Here is an 18,812-nt window from a genome sequence, read left to right on the forward strand (position 1 = left end):
AAAGCTATTTTAAATTATCGTGTCAAAACACCAATATTCTATGCTTAAGCCCTTAAGTGATATATGGTCTTTCTTCTTCCCCAGCAGCAAACCTACAATTTTCTAGGAATCTCATTAGAAGCCCCATTGGCTGTAAAGTACATGTCTTTACTTCACATCATTGCGTGACCCTTGTGACCCTTGATTCATCAGATTACAAGCCATCCAAGATACAGAACCCTGAAGACACCTTGTAATTTCACTTACTGAAAACTGAAGGAAAATAGAGAGAGTAAGGATGTGCCTTCCAGAGGCCACTGTGGTGCACAGATCTCCAATAAAGCCACTATCACCATGTCTGACCAGGAGATAAAACCTTCAACTGAGGACTTAGGGGACAAGAAGGAAGGGGAATACATTAAACTCGAAGTTATTGGATAGGATAGCAGTGAGATACATTTCAAAGTGAAAATAGCAACACATCAGAAGAAACTCAAAAAAATCACAGTGTCAAAGACAGGGAGGGCCAACAGATTCATTTGGATTTCTCTTTGAAGGGCAGAGAATTGCTGATGAACATACCCCACAAGAACTGGGAATGGAAGAAGATGAGGCTGATGTTCATCAGAAACAAACTGGATGGGGGAGGAGTGCCATTTGATGGTTTCACAAATTATTTTTACTGTTTCCTTTTCTCTCAATCATTTTCTATTTTTAAAATTGGTTCTTTTGTAACGTGTTCAAGATGAAAATTGAATACGGACACTCCAGCTCTTTAGAACATCTGCTAATCTGAATTCTAGTGTTCAATATTCACTATTGGTTGTTATTTTTGTGTTGATTTTTAGTGATCAAACTTCAGCTCCCTTAATATTGTCCTTTTTTCATTTAACAAAATGTCATGTGTGCACAGAGAGACTGCCCTTTTCAGGGCTGTACATTTGCAGGTTCGTGGTGATAAAAAGGCCAAGCAGTGTAAACTTTCCTACGCTCTTCCAATTGGCCCTGAAGGTCCAGCACGCAGCTGCTTCACTCCAGGACTCTGATTTGCCATGGGAGATAGAAATTGTACAGAGAACTGAACTGGGGGAAAATGGCCTGTTCTCAGCTTGAAGCTACTTTTAAAAATCTGAGGGTCTGGACCAAAAGAAGAGCATCATATTTGTAGTCAAGGTGACAGATGCAGCTAACTCCAAAGATGGCTTCACTGGAGAGAGAGAAAGCATCCTAAGAGTAAGGCAGGCTGTCTGAATATCCCGAGAAAAGTTCTAATTTTCCTCAGCAGTTAGCAAAAACGTTACTCAGGCAGAAATGTACACAACAGACAGTGCCCCTTTTGATTCCGTTTGTACTTTTTGGCCTGGGACATGAGTTCTTAAGGGACATCATCTGTACCAGTTTCTTTAAAATAAACAATATTTCTAAAAAACATAAAAAGGAGGGGAAATAGAAAGAGAGGGAAACTCTCTTAGAAACCATTTGAAATGTAACTTGAAAGTCTCTAATATTGCATATTTTGCTACTGCTAAAATATTTAAGACTCTTCTTTAAGCAGTCAAGATGCCCACTTGGGCGCATCTTCTTCTTTCCAGGAACACTCCTCTTTTTTACTATAATTCCCGTGCTTCAATCTACTTCAGAATCTCTTCTTAAGAAACTCCAACTCCAAGGGGACATGGCTTAGGTGGCAAAATGCTCCCCGTACAAGCATGAGGACCCGAATTCAGATTTCCAGCACACATGCACACGGAGCTGGGAATCACAGATTTACATCCCAGCCCTGGAGAAGTACCTCAGGGAATCGCAGACCAATCATTCTAGCTCAATCTGTAAACCCCAGATTCAGCAGAAGATTAATCTCAAGAAAAACAAACAAACAAAAAAAGGTGGCTGAACCAGGCATGGCGATGTTTACATTTAATCCTCGCAGGTGGGAGGCAGATCTCTGTCAGTTTCAGGTCAGCAGCCCTATCTACCTAACAAGTATCATGATATCCAGGGGCTTCATACTAAGAGCATGTTTCAAAATTCATTAATGAATTAAGTAGAGAAGTGCCTGAGGAAGACATCAGTTGTTAACTTATGATGTTTGCACACTTATGCACATGCAAATGCACCCACACATACGCCATGCATGAACATTCACATATCAAACTCCAACTCTAGTTCATCCTGGCTTCTCCTTTCCTATGATGAAGTCACTGATCCTATATACAACTGTGTTGATGCTGCTGGAAAGAAGCCCTCAGGTTGCATCAGGTAGCAGTAGGATTGTATCTCTCATCCACACAATAGAAAATATCTCCTGGGTAACCTGGGAGTGATGGGGGGCCATAAAAGGGAGGAGAAGAGAGATGAACAATGAGGGATGGTGGGGGGGGGAGAGGGAGGAAGTGGAAGAGTCCTGAATGAGATATCTTGATAGAGAGAGCCACTATGGGGTTAGGGAGAAACCTGGTGCTAGGGAAATTCCCAAGAATCCACAAGGATGGCCCCAGCTAAGACTCCTAGCAGTTGAGGAGATGGTGCCCAAACTGGCCTTCCCCTGCAATCAGATTGATGAATACCCCAACTATCATCAGAGAGCCTTCATCCAATAACTGGTGGAACCAGATACAGAGATCCACAACCAAGCACCAGGCTGAGCTCCGGGAATCCAGTCAAAGAGAGGGAGGAAGGAGAGAATATATGAACAAGGGAGGTCAAGATCACAATGAAAAAATCTACAGAGACAGCTGAACCAAGCTCATGGAAAACCATGAACTCTAGCCCAACAGCTGATGAACCTCCATGAGACCAAACTAGGCCCTCTGCATGTGGGAGACAGTGGTGAAGTGTGGACTGTCTGAGGGGAACCTGAAAGTGACCAGGATCTATTCCTGATGCATGAGCCAGCTTATTGGAGCCCATTCCCCATGGTAGGATGCCATGCTCAGCCTTAATGCAAGGGAAGGGCTTGGTCCTGTCCCCAACTTAATGTGCCAGACTTTGTTGACTCTCCATGGGAGTCCTTACCCATTGGGAAGAGTGAATAGAAGGTGGGCATGGGGAGGAGGTGAGAGGGTGGGAAGGAGGGGTGGGTGGGAGAATTGTGGTTTCAATGTAAACTAAAATTAAAAAAATAAATTAAAAACAGCAAATAATTCAAATAGCAGCCAAGGGCACATCCAAGAAAATGGTTATAATGACTGGCCATGGAGAGTTCAGCCACAGATAAAACACATACAAAGGGAGATTATTTAAATGAGTTACCTTAAAAAATACTTTTAAAAGGGGAAAGACAGAGCTTTAAAATTGTATAATCATCAGATGCTCTATTTAGAAAAAGTAAAGTATATAAAATTAAAATTTAAATGCCCTATATCCATATCTCCACCTTTCCTCCACTTTGGCCCTCTACACTTCAGGCCTAATTAACTCCTGCTAACAGCTTAGTAAGTATGGTGGCACATCAAACTAAATGGTGGATTCTCTGAGACTTTGAAAATCCTCCTTGAGAAAAGTTGAACCAAAAAAGTGCCATCTCCCTATCTACTGCCTATGTGATGATCCAAAATGTTTCTTGAGCATTGTACCTATTTCATGTTACCTAGCTAGGCTTTATGTAATTTACCAAATTCCCATAGGAGATAAGTAGTAGAATCGGGGTTTGTATTCAGGTACCTTTGACTTCAAACCTCAGCTTTCTGATCCTGGTTCTGTTCCTTGCAGGCCAAGGGATGGATGAGCAGGGACACTGAGCCTGGAGTCAGGAAGTAAGTGCAGGGATTGTATAGTGAATTTTGCCCACAATAGACTGCATAGTAGACTCACAAGCAACAGAGGAGAGTTCCTGTGCTTGCCAGTAGCAGAATGGAGAGCAAATGCGACATTTGTGACAACACGGTGGGGAAGGGAGACACAGACTAAAGCAAGTGCTTGCAAAATCACCCTCTGCAAGGTTAATCATTTGCAGAGACACACATAAGACACAAAACAAACAAATAGGAAGAGGTGAAATCAACTTAGATCTTGTGGGGGTGGGGCATTTCTTCCCAGGTTCTGGGAAGTGTAGTATATCAGAGAGAAAAAAGAGAGAGAGAGAAAAGAGATTTAGTTTCTCCAGGTTGCAGAGCTGACTGGGAACAGCAATGCCAGTTTTATTTTTCTCATAGTTCTTTTGTTTAATTTTTGTATTGAGAATTTTAAAAATGAATTGAATATGTTTTGATCAAATCTATCTCCATTCCTTCCTCTCCGACCTCTCCCCTATGTCTCCACACCACTATCCCTTCCAACTTTCATGTGCTCTTTTTTTTTTCAGCTCACTGAGTTCTCTTAGTCCTGTCTGTGCAGATATGAGTGTAGAACCATCTACTGGGGCATGGGGGATCTCTCAGGAGCCACATCCCTGTAGAAAACCATCTTTTCCTCTCTAAGTAGCTATCAATTTCTAATAGCTTCTCATCACATCACTGTACTTACTTAGTTTACTCTTTCGCGCCACACTTAGATTGTCCACATGGAGCCGTGTTTTGTTCTGTCTTGTAAAAACATGCCCTGCTAGACTTTCCACGGCTCTGTGTCAAGTGCAAGATTCAATTACATGTCATCTAGAGGATTTGTAAACCCCTCCTTTGAATGGAGATGTTAGGATTCTAGTATCATATTGCATCTTCCTAACTGGCTTCTGGGAGACTGGTGATTCCTTCTCAAAAAGTAGTAAAGCTTTCTGACAGCATTTGCTTGCTGTCTTCTGTTTACCTTGTGGCTGGTTTTCTGCTGCAACACTAAGTAACTTTGGAAAGAGGCCACTATTGCTGCCATTGTCCCTGTTACAACCCTTTCCCAGGAGGCAGATCAAATCCTAGTCCAGAGGAGACAGTACTGAATATACTCCTAAATACTCATGTGCCTTTGAGTGAGTTCCTTAGCTTTCTCTGACTCTACTTCCTCCTCTCCATGATGGATAGTAATGGTACATTTCTACCTCCGAGTAATGTTTTGTCAACATTATCACCATTTCTATGGCTTAATAAATCAGTAGCTTGTTTCCCTCTTGTATATGAATCGAATGCAGTTGTTTATCACCTATGTATGGTTTTGTTAGTTCCATGACGGGAGAGAAACCTTTATCAAGAGAGATACTTGCACTTCCCCCTTTGGCTGTAAGACTTTTGAAACTATGAACCTTGAAAAATGAAAATTTCCCCAGGAATTCCATTCTAGGGGCACAGTAACAGCTGTCATTCTAGCTAGAGGAAGAACATATCTCCCCAGAAAAGATTTCACAAAACACTGACAACTTCTATTAATATATGCATATTTCCTGGGTTCTGTTTCATCATTTTTCTATCAAACTCTAACACTGCTATAGTAAAGAAGGAGGAAATGGACTCGGAGGCTTTCTCTCCCTAGTTTGGCAAAACTGTAAAAGAACAATCAATTTTCCTATATTTTCTTCTTGATATCATTTAAGATGTGAAGAGGTTTATGAGTCTTTGTCACTTGGTGATTCAGAGGTCCAGGCTCCTTCCTGTTTCCTGACTGACTGACTCTTCTCTACCCTCTGGCTCTGGAATATCGTACGTCCAGCAGACAAAAGGGGAAATGCAACAGTGGGATGGGATTTCTGCCTCCCAATCTCCTTGACTCAGATGAAGTACAGATAGATCCCTTTAACTATATTGATTTGAACAAGTCACAACATCCATCTAGATTAAGTCTGTCTGGGAAACATGAGCCTCGGATATGCCACTGTTCGTCAGCAAGAAACTTGTTCAATGAAAGGAGATCTTTTAGAACTGACTTCTGGTTTCTTTGGCTGTATAAATATCTCAAGAATCAGTAACCTTTCACTCTAATTACATGCAAGTAGTCCTGTGCACCAGCGAGCACGCCTAATCCTTTTCTAAACAGTCATTCTCTGCCTTCTTTCTTTAGTAACTCACCCTACTCCGTCTTTCTGTGGACATGTGTCAGTGTGTGTGCATGTGTGTGTATGGATGTGTTTGCCTGCCTATGTGCGCATGGAGACCAAAGGAAAACTTGGAGTCCCTTCCTGTATCACTCTCAACCTTACTGCTTCAGACAGGGTCCTTCACTGAACCTTGAGTTTACAGATTGGACAGACAGATTGTCCAGAGAAGCCCAGGAAGCTAACTATTTCCACGGTTCCCAAAGCTGGGCTTGCAAATGTATCTCCCCTACCATACCATGCTTTTATGTGGTTGCTAGGGACACAAATTCATGTTTGCAAAGCAAACACTTTACCCAGAGAGCCATCTCCTCAGCTAGTTCCTGCTTTGTAAATATGTACTCATATCGTTTAAAATTTAAGCAGTTTTTCACTACCATTATTTGCTCAAATTTCTTTTCTCTTGTCTTCCTTTTGGGGGTCTCCTGTTCTTCATATGTTGATTTACTTAATACTGTACTTTACCCACAAGGCCATCTTCCATGAACTGCTCTGTCTTTTTGTTTTATTTTTTTTTCAAAGTCAGATTTAGTTTATAATTTGACATTAAGGTTTTAAATTGAATTTAGTTTAAGCTTCCCTGGGAAAGATTAATTCTCCCTCTCTCAGGAGTCCTAGTTCCTATAGGTGTTTGTCTAGGTGTGAGCCCTGTGAGGTTTCCCACCTCTATATTACCATGTCTCTTTGTGCTGTCCATGCTCAAATCTTGTTTAGATAGCCATTTTCTCAAGGTATCATGGGTAAAGCTTCCCTGTCATTTCTAGGCAACCATCTAACAGCACATTTTATAGCCCTCTGGCTCCTAGAAACTTGGCTGCACCTTCTTTCACAATGCTCCCTGGTCCTTGGTGTAGGAGATTTTTGGGTATATAACTATTGATGCTGAAGGCCCCATGATTAGTGGCTCTCTGCATTTTGAGGAATTATGGCTTTCTGTAACAGTTTCCATCTGCTGAAGAAGCTTCTTTGATGAGAAATAGGAATCATACATATTTTTGAAGAATGTATGTTTAGAATGCAGTTAGGAAGCATGCTGGTATGGTGGTAGTAATAGGTTTGTTAGTACAGTTAATTTTGGTGTGTGACTTTTAAATTTATTTTTGTGTTTATAATAAAGTATATAGGAATAAGTTTATACATATATATGAATTATGCTAGTTTAGTAAACTCATGGTAGTAGGCTCTCCTCTTAAAATCTGTGACCTCATAAGCCCAATGTACTCTAGTACCAGGTATGATGTCCTTCCTGTTGAGTAGGTCTTAAGTCCAATTAGACAGTTATTAGTTACCACCCAATTATGAATGCAACTATTGCACCTTTATAACTAGCTTGCCATCTAGTCACTATTGCAGTTCATAGGACTAACAGTCAGGTAGGACTTTCAGTTGCTTCCCTCCCTTGGCAGTGTACACAGCACCTTCAGCCACTTGCTGAACCAGTTGTGCTCAGTGTGAAAGAACGAACCTTCCTTTCATACGAGCCCATCATTTTAAATGGCAGGTCTCAATGGACCTTTGTGGTTAAGGGCTCTTTAATTCTGAAGCTTTTGCACCTGGGATAGGTTTTTATATGGCGTAACAGTCCTATTTTATTCTTTTGCATATATATATATGTATATACATATATATATATATATGTTCCAGCATCTGTCTTCTTAGACCATCATTTCCGTTTAAATGGTCATGAAGTCCCTGTTCAATAAAATCAATTCACCAAAAAAGCACAAGCTATTTCTAGACTCTCATTTCTATTCCACTGATTGACCTGCATGATTATCAGTGCCAGTACCACATTGCTTTTTATTAAGATAGGTTTGTATAAGCTTAGGAATAGAGATATGTGAGCCTTGTAACATTCTTGTCTTTTCCAATTCAATATACCTTTTAGGGCTAGTACTTCCTTCCATTTGTGTAGGAGAAGAGGGTTGTTAAAATCTGTTAAGAATTGCAATGAGTATACCAATTGATAGGAAGAATAAGAATACCATTTTAACAATGTATTTTTTTTCTAAAGAACCCACGATAGCTTTCTATTTCGGGGTCGGTCTGTTTTGATTTCTTCCAACAACGTTATATAGTTTGTGTGCAAGTCTTAAATTTCTTGGTAAAGTCTATTTTTAGGAATTTTCATCTCTATTGTATGAGTTTAAATGGAATTTTCAAATTTTCTTTGCAATTGTTCATTCCTGATGGATAGCTACAGGACTTATTTTTATGTGTTGGCTATTCATCCTGCCACACTCCTGAATATATTAACTAGCTCTAGTGGTCCTCTTAGCAGGTTTGTGTGTTATAAAGCATAAGAGAATGCCATCTGCAGAAACTTAGTTTAGTTCTTTTGTTGTTCTTTATTTTATTTTTAGCGTTATTGTCAAGGCTAAAGACTAAGCTTCACTTCTCAAGATTCCATTTAGTTTCATGTCTTTTACTTCAAACTCTTGCACACTCTCTCTTCCTCCCCTCTCACAGGCAATTGAACTCTTCCCTTCCTCCATTCCTTCTCTTTCTCTCACTCCCTTCTCACGGGCAATTGAGCTCTATTCTCTACAGTAATTTTTTGGATCTCCAAAGGATGAGATTTGATCACTGGTATCTTTTTTCTTTCTAAAAATTTGTATGTAATTTTTTCATACAATGTATTTGATCGCATTCTTTCCTTCCCCCTAAACCGTGTATTTCTCTATCTTACCTTTAAAGCTATGCTTTATTTCTTCTTGTGGAATTGAGGTGCTGGCTGATAATCTTCATCCTGAAATTAAAATTTCATTTAAGGCAACACTACAGACAACATATTCCTTTTAATATTTTCTGTCTAGTATTATTTTAATTTGTCTTTATTACAGTGTATAGCTTGCTAGATTTGAAAACTCTTTGTTGACATATTTTTTGTTTTTCATTATTTTAAATGTGTCTTCAAATTCCTTCAGTCTCAATGGTTTCTGATAATGAGTAAGTTAGAATTTTATTCAGGAACACATAGAACTGAGAAGATGCTTCTCTATTTTTTGTATTCAGGATCACCATTCCATTTGTCCTCTGAATGTTTGACTATAATACATCTCATCATGGATCTCTTTCACTTCATTCTAAATTGATTCCATTAAGCTTTGTGTGTGTGTGTGTGTGTGTGTGTGTGTGTGTGTGTGTGTGTTTGTGTGTGTGTATGTATAGTAATATCTTTCAAATTTCAGCTAAATTTCTACATCATTACTTGTTGAAATATCTTTTTCTTCTTCCGTCCCTTAGGGGATGGTCATTATTTATAGGTTGATCTAACCAATACTATACATTTCATTCTTTTATTTCACCATTCTGATTCTTGAATAATCTACATTTGCTAGGCTTGTCAACTCACTTCTACTCAAATCTGCTACTGAATCCAGTAAGGGATTTTTTGGGTAAAGTTATATTTCCAACTGCAAAGTTTCTAATTGGTTTGTTTTATGCTTTAATTAGTGATGTATTATTTCTTGGCTTCTTTTAATTCTGACCATGAGATTTTCTTTGGTGTAAATTACTTATTTTAAAGACCTTGTTTAGGAAACTCAATAAGTATGTTCTACTAGAAAATTTTCTATTAACTTATTGCCCACAATATATTGGCTATATTTTCACGTTTCTTTACATGCTATCTAATTTCTTATTAATTGTTTGGACTTTTGAATTTTATAAATGGCAGTTGTGGAAGTCAGATCCTATCCCTGGGTTTTGATTTTTATCCATATTCAATAGAGTTGTTGGTCTTATTTATGTAGTTATTAGTTTTTCTAATTTTTGTGATAAAATGCCAAGCAGAAACCATTTAAATGAATAGTTATTTATTACTTCTTGCGACCTCAGAGGATTCAGTGCATTTTTGTTAAAGAATGAATGGTAGAGCAGCTTACTCAATGGTGAAAAGAGCATGTGGCGGATGTTCAAAGGTTCTTCATATTCCAGCCTTCAAGAAACAGAGAGAATGAGCCGGGAACTGCTCAGAATCTTATACCCACAAGGACCCATCTCCAGATAAACATTTTGTCCAGTTAGGTTCCATGTCCCAAAGTTTGCATAACCTCTAAAAATAGTGCCAACAACTGGGAAGCAAGCATTCAAGCTGTGAGCTTCTGAGATACGTTTCAGACTTCAACAATTATTGCTCTTGACTAGTTTCATAAAGCCTATGTTCTTTTGTGTGTGTTTAATAAAGGCTTTCCTACATTAGGTTAATGCCAGTGTACTTATTAAGACATGTCTTCAACACTTAGTATTGCTCTTATACCTCTTTAGCTGTCACGTCTTGTTTGCACAGAGCAGAATATTAGGTTTATGTTCTAGAAATTTCCCGGATACACACACATACACACACACTTGTGTGCGTGTTTATTTGATTCCTAGGAATATGCTAGAACATTTGAAAAGTCCTATGTCCAAAAGATCTTATTTCTAGTCTTTTCCCTTAACATATGTTACTTATCTTTAAATAGTTTCAACAATAATTTCTCGGCTAGCCATCACATCAGTGGGATAACGAGGTAAAATAAAAATTCTCAGACTTTTCTCTAGGGAGCCATCACACACACACACACACACACACACACACACACACACACAAAGAAATAGTAATAAGTAGCAGTGACCCATTTAAAAAATGTTCATTCTTCTCCTTGTAGTACCTCTCTCTAGGATATCAGCTGTTGTCTGAAAGGCCGGGATTGAGTTGGGGAATCAATGCAATTTAAAATTTCACAGATCACTCTTTCTATTCTAATTATATCATATTTTCTCAATTATTAATTTCTCTAGTTTTTTTTGCAACTTTTGGTTAGTGTCTGGAGTTTAGAAAAAGTTATTAGAACCATTACTTTTAGTTTGTAGGCTAATTTTGTGATACTATAGGACTTTAGAGTTTTTTATTATGATAGCTTTTCTATGATTGAGACTTGTCAATTAACCCTTTTGCTTAAAGACACTTTCATCTTGAATTCTGTTTTTGATCCAGCAGTAGCTGACATTTAAAAACTTGCAATGCCATTTGAATGGGATAGATTTGTTTCTCCACATAATGTATGTGTTGATGTTTTCAACACCAATATGAACGTATTTAGAGAAAAAAATATAGCATACAGCTAAGGTAAAATAAGATCATGATGATGGAGCCCTAATCTGATAGGGTTGGTGGTCTGAGACCAGTAGAAAAGGAAGTCATTTTTTCTCTTCATGTAGAAGACCACCAGAGAATTCAGTTGGAAGGCAAATGCCTACAAGCCAGGAGGAAAATCTTTACCAAACATAGATCCCACTGTTAGATCTCAATCTTAGACCTCAATCTTTCAAAATTGTGAGAAAAGAGATTTGTATTGCTTAAGTCACTTGTTATATAATATTTAGTTGTAGCAACTTTAGATTACTAGTGCAGGCACTAATTGTTAAATTAGTGCTTCTTTCCTTTAATGTCCAATGCATCTGATTATTTATATACCTCGCTAAAATGCCACAGCTTAACATGTTGTGTGAGAGAGGGTCCGTTTGTTCTGTCCACCCTGCTAGCTTACACTTGAAATAACCACACAGAAACTGTATTCATTTAAACACTGCCTGGCCCATTATCTCTATCCTGTTACTGGCTAACTCTCACATATTAGTTTAACACATCTCCATTAATGTGTATCGCCACTTTACTGTCGCTTATGGGCATGAGTCTAACCAGCATCCATCTAGGGCAGGAGATGGCATCAGCTTGTCTGTCCTTCCCAACATTCAGTTCTATTTACTCTGCCTACCTAAGTTCTGCCCTATCAAAAGGCCAAGGCAATTTATTTATTCAACCAATGAAAGCAACACATAGACAGAAGAACCTCCTACACCATTAACATGCCTCCACTACCAACATTATCTTAAACTTCTACAGGTCCAGCTACTGTAATCTTTGACATGATTTCCAAATTATCACATATGATAAATTCGCCCAATATTCTGCCCCTGTACATAGTTGGTACCAATATCTCCATTTTCAGTGTCTGCTTCATTCCTTCACATAAATTTATCACTAAGGCAAATCCACAAAGATTATATTATAGATACATTCTGCCTCAACATGCCAATTTATACATTTCTTAAGGCACTTTTAGCCTCTTTCTAAATCTGCTACAGTCTTGTGATTTAAGACAATGTAAGCTTTTTTATTTAAGTAATAGTATGATGTAAGTGTTGCCAGACAAGCAATAACTGCCCTGGTCATCTTTTGCCAACTTGACACAAACTACAGTCATGTAGGAATAGGGAGCAACAAGTAAGGAACTGCCTCCACCAGATCACCCTTAGGTAAGTCTGCAGGGGATATTTCTTAATTAATAACTGATACGGGAGGACCCAGCCCACTGCAAGTGGTGCTGTCTCTGGACAAGTGGTCCTTGTTGATGCAAAAAGGCAGACTGAGCAAGCCCTGAGGAGAAAGCGAGGAAACAGTGTTTCCTCATGGCTTCTGCTTCAATTCCTGCTTTCAGATTTCTGCCTTGAATCCCTGCTCTAATTTCCGTTCATGATGAACAGTGCTGAAGTAAACCCTTTCTTACCCAATCTTCTGTTGGTCACAGAGTTTTATCACAGCAATCGAACACAAGCTAGTAGCTAGTATAGAAATTGGTGTCAGGAATAAGGTATCGCTGTGCCAGACCTGATTGTCTTGTTTCAGGGGATGATCTATATGTGTTTGGTATTTCAGGATGGAAAAGCCATTAGTTCTCAGCGCTTAATGAGCTATCATGGGAACTTGGAAGATAGTGCCAAGAGTAGTGCAAATGATGGAGCCCTGGCTTATGATTCTAAGAGGGAAGTTTAAGTTAAGCATCTCCCAAAGACTCTGTCCCAAAGGCTGCTCATGTAGTATTTTGAATTAAGAATTTATGACGCTTGTCTCTGGGCTAAAGTTTTAATTAAGAGACCAGAACCACTGAAGCAAAACCTTTGCATCACAGGAACAAAATCAATGTTGACTGGCTGGAGCTGAGAAATTAGCAATGATTAACAATAGACCAGCCTCGATGAGGTGGAATCCTCTGAAAGTATTTCCTCAGGGTCGACGTACAGAAGGTGTGGCCCAGAAGGAGCCATGCTGGGCTTGCTTATAAGAAATAGACAAGGCTGTTGCAGGAGCCATGCTGGCAACTGAACTGGGTAATGTATAAGAGTCTCCCACATGTTACTGGTTTGGGTCACACGAGAGCTGCAGAATTTAAAGGGGTCATGCAAAACAGCTGAGGCTAGGCACCATGTGGCATGGTCAGAGTCACTAAAGAGAGGACAGGAATCTATTGGCGAAAGTGCAGCCTGTGGAGATCCAAGCATATTGGAAATGCCAGGCCTGTAGGGTGACCCCCAAGAACAGCAGCAGCTGTGGCTTGGAGCCAGCCTGAGCCTATGAGTCATGCTATGTGTGCTCTGAAAGGCAGAGCCAGAGTGGAGCTGCCTAAGTCCTTTGGAGCCCAGAAGATTGTGAACCCCAGATATTGTATGCTCAATTATTTACACTGTTGGAAGTAGTTTTGCTTTGCCTTAGCTGTGACAGGGCTGTTTATTTCCCCTAATTGAATCAAGAAAATATTTCAATTACTTTTAGTTTTCTAGGTGCCCACAGTTAAGAGACTTTTAAGGAGACATTGGATTTTTAAGGAGAACACATACTTTTTAAAGCAATGAAAAATTTAAAGGTCATAGAATATTTGAAGTTATATTATATTTTATACTGTGATATTAATAAGAAATATGACATCTTAGGGACAAACAAAAAAGGAAATTTTATGATTTAATAGGGATGTATTTGTGTGTCAAATGATAAAGGGTCAATTGTATTGGTTAGTTTTGATTTGTTTGGCTTCTTTTGGTTTGCTTGTCAACACAAGCAAGAGACATCTAAGAAGAGGGAACTTTAACTGAGAAAATGCACCCATCGAATTGCATTGTGGGTGGTGCTGCCCCTGAACAATTGGTCCTGGTTCTGGATGGTATAAGAAGCAGGCTGAGTCAAGCCAGTAACCAGTTCTTTTCCAAGTCTTCTGCCACAGTTTCTGCCTCCAGGTTCCTGCCTTGAGTTTATGCCTTGATTTCCCTCAGTTATAAAATGAAATAAAGCCAGTTACATGTCAATTCCTCAGGAGGTGGTATAAAATGACCTGGGAGTTATAAAATGAAATAAACTATTTCCTCCCAAAGTTGTTTTTGGTCATGGTGTCTTAACACAGCAATAGAAAAGAAACCAAACAGGACCCACATTTAAAGCAGGCAGGCAGGTGATATGATTCAACTTGCCATCAAGCCTGGTGACTTGAGTTTAATCCTTACAACTGAAATAGTGCAAAGAAAGGAAAAATTATCACAAGTTTTCTTACAACTTACACACATGCAATATGGCACACAATCCTTCTCCTCACATTAAATAAGTAGATAAATGTAATTTTAGAAAGGTAGACTGAAGAAATTTCCCAGGAGGTAAAGTGATTTCCCTGCAAACATGAAGACCTAGAACCCATGGGGGGAAGAAAAACAACAGGTATGGTGTCTCCCTTGTAATCACAGTGCTAGGGAGGCTGAAATGGGAGAGATGGAGACAAATGGATACAGGATTAAAGGATGGTCCCTGAGGCTCCTTACTCAGCCAGCCTAGCCTGCCTGGCAAACGCCAGTCGATGAGAGATCCTATTTCAATAAAGAAGGAGACCTCCTGAAGAATGACAATGTAACTACTGTGCTCTCTGTCCTCCAGGTACACTTTCCAGAATGGCTGTACATTTTCCAGAATTTTCCTTCACCATGCAGTCAACATGCAACTGCACACATGTGAACACAGACTCTCAAATAAAACAAAATATGATGATTTTGGACATAGCGAATTAAGCCAAGATTATGTTCATTCTTGTAGCAATGCATCTATAAAGCATAATTTTATCAAGAAAAAAAGCTCATAAGATAAAAACACCTGGGGTTTGTGCAAATAGCTCTGAAATCCTGCTGATATCCTTGCTCTTACGTAGGGTCTTTACTGGTTTCCTGTGACTGATATAGCAAGTTGTCATGAAATGTGCTGAAAACAACAAAAATTATTTCCTTACATCTCTGGAGATCATAACTTTGAAGTAGACTTACTGTAAATAAATGAAGACACAAGTAGCTTTGTATTCTATCTTGAGGCACTAAGAGAAAATTAATTCATTCCTTGACCTATAGGACCTTAATCCAACCTTAATGCCAGCAATATTCCATCTTCACAGGTCTCTTTACTTCTCTGATTGCAGTACTTTCTTCAGTGATTAAATACCCCTCTGCCTCCCTCTTAAAGGAACATTTGTTAGTCACCTGGATAGCTGAGGCTAATCTCTCCACCTGAAGATCCTTAATTGTATTCATCTGCAAGGTCCTTTTTCATATAAAAGAAAATTCACAGGTTACACAGTTTAGGGAACTCCCCACTATGGGAAATGTTATTCAGTCTAGCACAAGAACCAATCATATTACCACATTTTACTGCACAGGAATGGATGGAAATTTTAGTTACTCACACCCCCGTGGCTGTACATTTTCCAGAATTTTCCTTCACCATGCAGTCAAGAGTAGGACAGATAGCTTATTTAGACACTACTCCATAGGGATTTGGAAAAACATAAGATAATATATGCAAAAATGCTTAGCATAGTGCCTGGCATAGAGTAAACCCCTGAAATAGCAGATCATCTATTCCCCTTCTAGCCATTTGTATTGCTCGCGCGTATGCTTCCTCTTCCACTACCTCTTTTGTTTGTTTTTGTTTTTATGGAAGCTGAAATTTTTATTAACTATAGATCATTACACTGAGTGAATATTAATTCCGTGTTGTAATTGTCTCAATGGCTTAAATGATTTTAGCCAGCTCCTTGATAAATTGGATTCAATCAGCATCTTGTTTTCACAGTAATGTGCAAGCTGATGAGCTGTGCTGTGAATAGCAAATGTGTCATCCTTGCCATTTTCCCACTGGCTTCACTTGCATTACTAGAATTATATTCTGCCCAGAGATTTTTTGCAGGAATCTCAAGGCAGTTGTCCATTTTGTACTTATTGATTTCATTTAAAAAACAAAACCTAGATGATACATATATTTAACTAACTGGGCATAGATCAACTATAATTATTTTTAATCAGTTTAAAGACTTCCAAAATTGTCACTTCGTTACAAGATCTCTGGAGTTTAAAGGCTAAGTGAAGGCACTTGTTTCAATGTATAGAGCCATTATATGTAAGGTCGCAAAGACTGATATAGATAAATGTGCTTCTATCTTTTTCCTTATGCTTTTCAGTGAAACTTCTTGCACAACTCTGAGCTATAGTCATACTTATTTTGGAGAGTACCAACTTCATGTGTATAGAGCTTCACTCTCAAGAAGGTTTCTAAGCCTCTTTACCAAAAAACATCAATTCTCTGCTTCCCAAGCAATTTTGCATATGATAATTTCTTGATAGGAAGTGGTGACAAATGCCTTTAATCCCAGCACTTGGGAGGCAGAGGTAGGCAGATCTCGGTGAGTTCGAGGCCAGCCTGGTCTACAGAGCCAGTTCCAGGACAGCTAGAGTTACACAGAGATACCTTGCCTCAAAAAACAAGTAAAAAAAACTTCTCACATCATTTCTTAATTACAAAGTCCTTTCCTGGGTGTTTTGGTTAGTTTGAGCCTTTGATACACATTAGGATGAGATTTTTTTTTCTCCAAAAATTGATCACAGCAGAGAAGTTTATCACATCAGGTAGCAGTTACTATAGAGAATCATTACTGTTCAAAGTGCTGAGAAAAAAAGTGTTCAGTCGTCATTGAGACATGTAAATGGGCTTCCTAGCCCTGCCAAGACTCAGGACCATCTTGGAAGAGGATGTGGAATGAGTGTGAGAGGCAGAGGATGTGAAGGAGTGCTGTGAAATGCTGCCCTCTGGCCACGGTATGGCTGGTGCACTTGTGAAATGCAAGTTCTGTGGTTAGCTGCACAAGACCTGCACGAGCTCAAGCCAGTTCCAAATTGCAACAGGAAGTGGGGAGCAGCTCCCAAATGCACCTCAGCTAAGAAGATACTGACTGTTAGGAGGTATGACCACCATAGGTTTTCCTTGTCCCAGTGACTGTCCTTACCCTCATGTGCATATGGGCATAATTGGACCAAATTTAATTAATTTAAAAATGAAAAAAAAAATGGCCTTTGGAGTTTGGTGGAAGCTATATTGCATCTGTACACCAGTTTGGGTGGAACTGTCATTTTTAAAATATTAGGTGCTAATCTATAAATGTGGATTATCTTTTCAGATATCACTTATTTTTAAAATAAAGATTGATATGAGAATAAAAGAGAAATACTGTAGCAAAGTACAAAGAAAGAACAAATTATTCCAAATCACAGTTGTTCTCTACCTTTTTTCCTCCAATGGCTTACTTTTTACTTTGGGAAAGGATTCCTACTGAGAAGTGATTTCCAAATCAAACTCTCTTCTCCCAAATTAGGTAATCTTCCTTTAGAGTGGTATATTTTTTTCCCCACAGCACTTAACCCTGTCTGTCAAAGAATTTGCTATGGTTTTCTCATGCCTATAATCAAAAGCATTGTGAGAAAAGACACAGATTCAAGCTGATACCCAGAATGAAGATCATTTTCTCTATTCATTAACTTAGAGTGGGTTTTATGAACACTCAGGAACCTTAGCGCAGAAAGCATTTGTGTAATTTCTTTCTATATCTTAATCTTCATGATACAAGACTTGATTATCAATTTCAAAATCAGTTTCACTATTACTATAGGAGTCTGTTAATTTTTTAAGTAAATGATTTCTCTTGATGAATGCTCTATTAATTCAGTGTCCCTGTACCACATGTATACATTATTATTACTGTCTGTGTCCTATAGTGCATTGTTCTCAGGTTAGTCCTACTGACTTAGAAAAGCCTTACTTCCTTACCTCCTTCTGAACATGGGTCTCAAATATGGCTTCCCCTTATGTATATACAAGAGATCCTTAGCTCATATCTCTAGAATAGAATGTTTCCCCATTCCAAAAAATGCCAGAATATGTGATTACAATCATGCCATAACATAGCACCACAGTTCCTAAATATATCTTGAGATTCCTTTAGCCTCTCCATTTAGGACTCACCTGAGTTAAGTACAGGAGACAATGTAAGAGCAGCTTTCAAGTTCCTCTTTTAGGGTCTGGCAGATTAATCTGTGCTTCAAAGTATTTAGGAACTGTGGTGGTGCACTGACCTCTATGTTATGGCGTGATTGTTACTCTCTTGAATTCAGAATAATCATGAATACCTGAATGAGATATGAGATTATCCTATGAAAATTCCCTTACAGAAAGGATGATTGTGATCAGACCCTCACCTGATATTCCAGCTACTCATTCTTAGGTTTCTGCCCGGTTGCGCATAGCCCTAATTAGATGCACCTGGTCTCAGAGTTAAACTAGGAGAGTATGGTTTCACTCACCAAGATTTCAGGTGGTTTCCACCCATGCTAGAATGGGACTTCTTGGCAACACTATAATTTAGGACTCATTTGTTGTACATAAACCCTCACCCATGTTGTGGTAAGTTGTTGACTGAGGTTTTCTCTCCTGCACGGTTCTGCAGCTGTTAAGTACCGAAGAAATCACATAGAGGTTTACATTAGTTATAAACTGATTGGCCTAGTAGCTCAGACTTCTTATTAACTAATTCTTATAACTTACATTAGCCCATAATTCTTGTTTGAGTCAGACATGTGGCTTGGTACCTTTTTTTTTTTTTGGTGTGACAGTCACACCTTGCTTCTTTTGTGGCTAGGTAATGACTGCAGACCAAGCTTTTCTCTTCCCAGAATTCTCCTGTTCTTGTTGCCCCACCTC

The 18,812-nt window shown here is 38.9% G+C and overlaps 1 pseudogene; it reads left to right on the forward strand.

Annotated features, from left to right (window-relative positions):
• The first annotated feature begins 333 nt into the window (after positions 1-333).
• Positions 334-640, forward strand: LOC142841423 (small ubiquitin-related modifier 1-like; annotated as a pseudogene).
• Positions 641-18,812: the final 18,172 nt, after the last annotated feature.

The sequence above is a fragment of the Microtus pennsylvanicus genome, chromosome X (assembly GCF_037038515.1).
Source record: "Microtus pennsylvanicus isolate mMicPen1 chromosome X, mMicPen1.hap1, whole genome shotgun sequence".
Lineage (NCBI taxonomy): Eukaryota > Metazoa > Chordata > Mammalia > Rodentia > Cricetidae > Microtus > Microtus pennsylvanicus.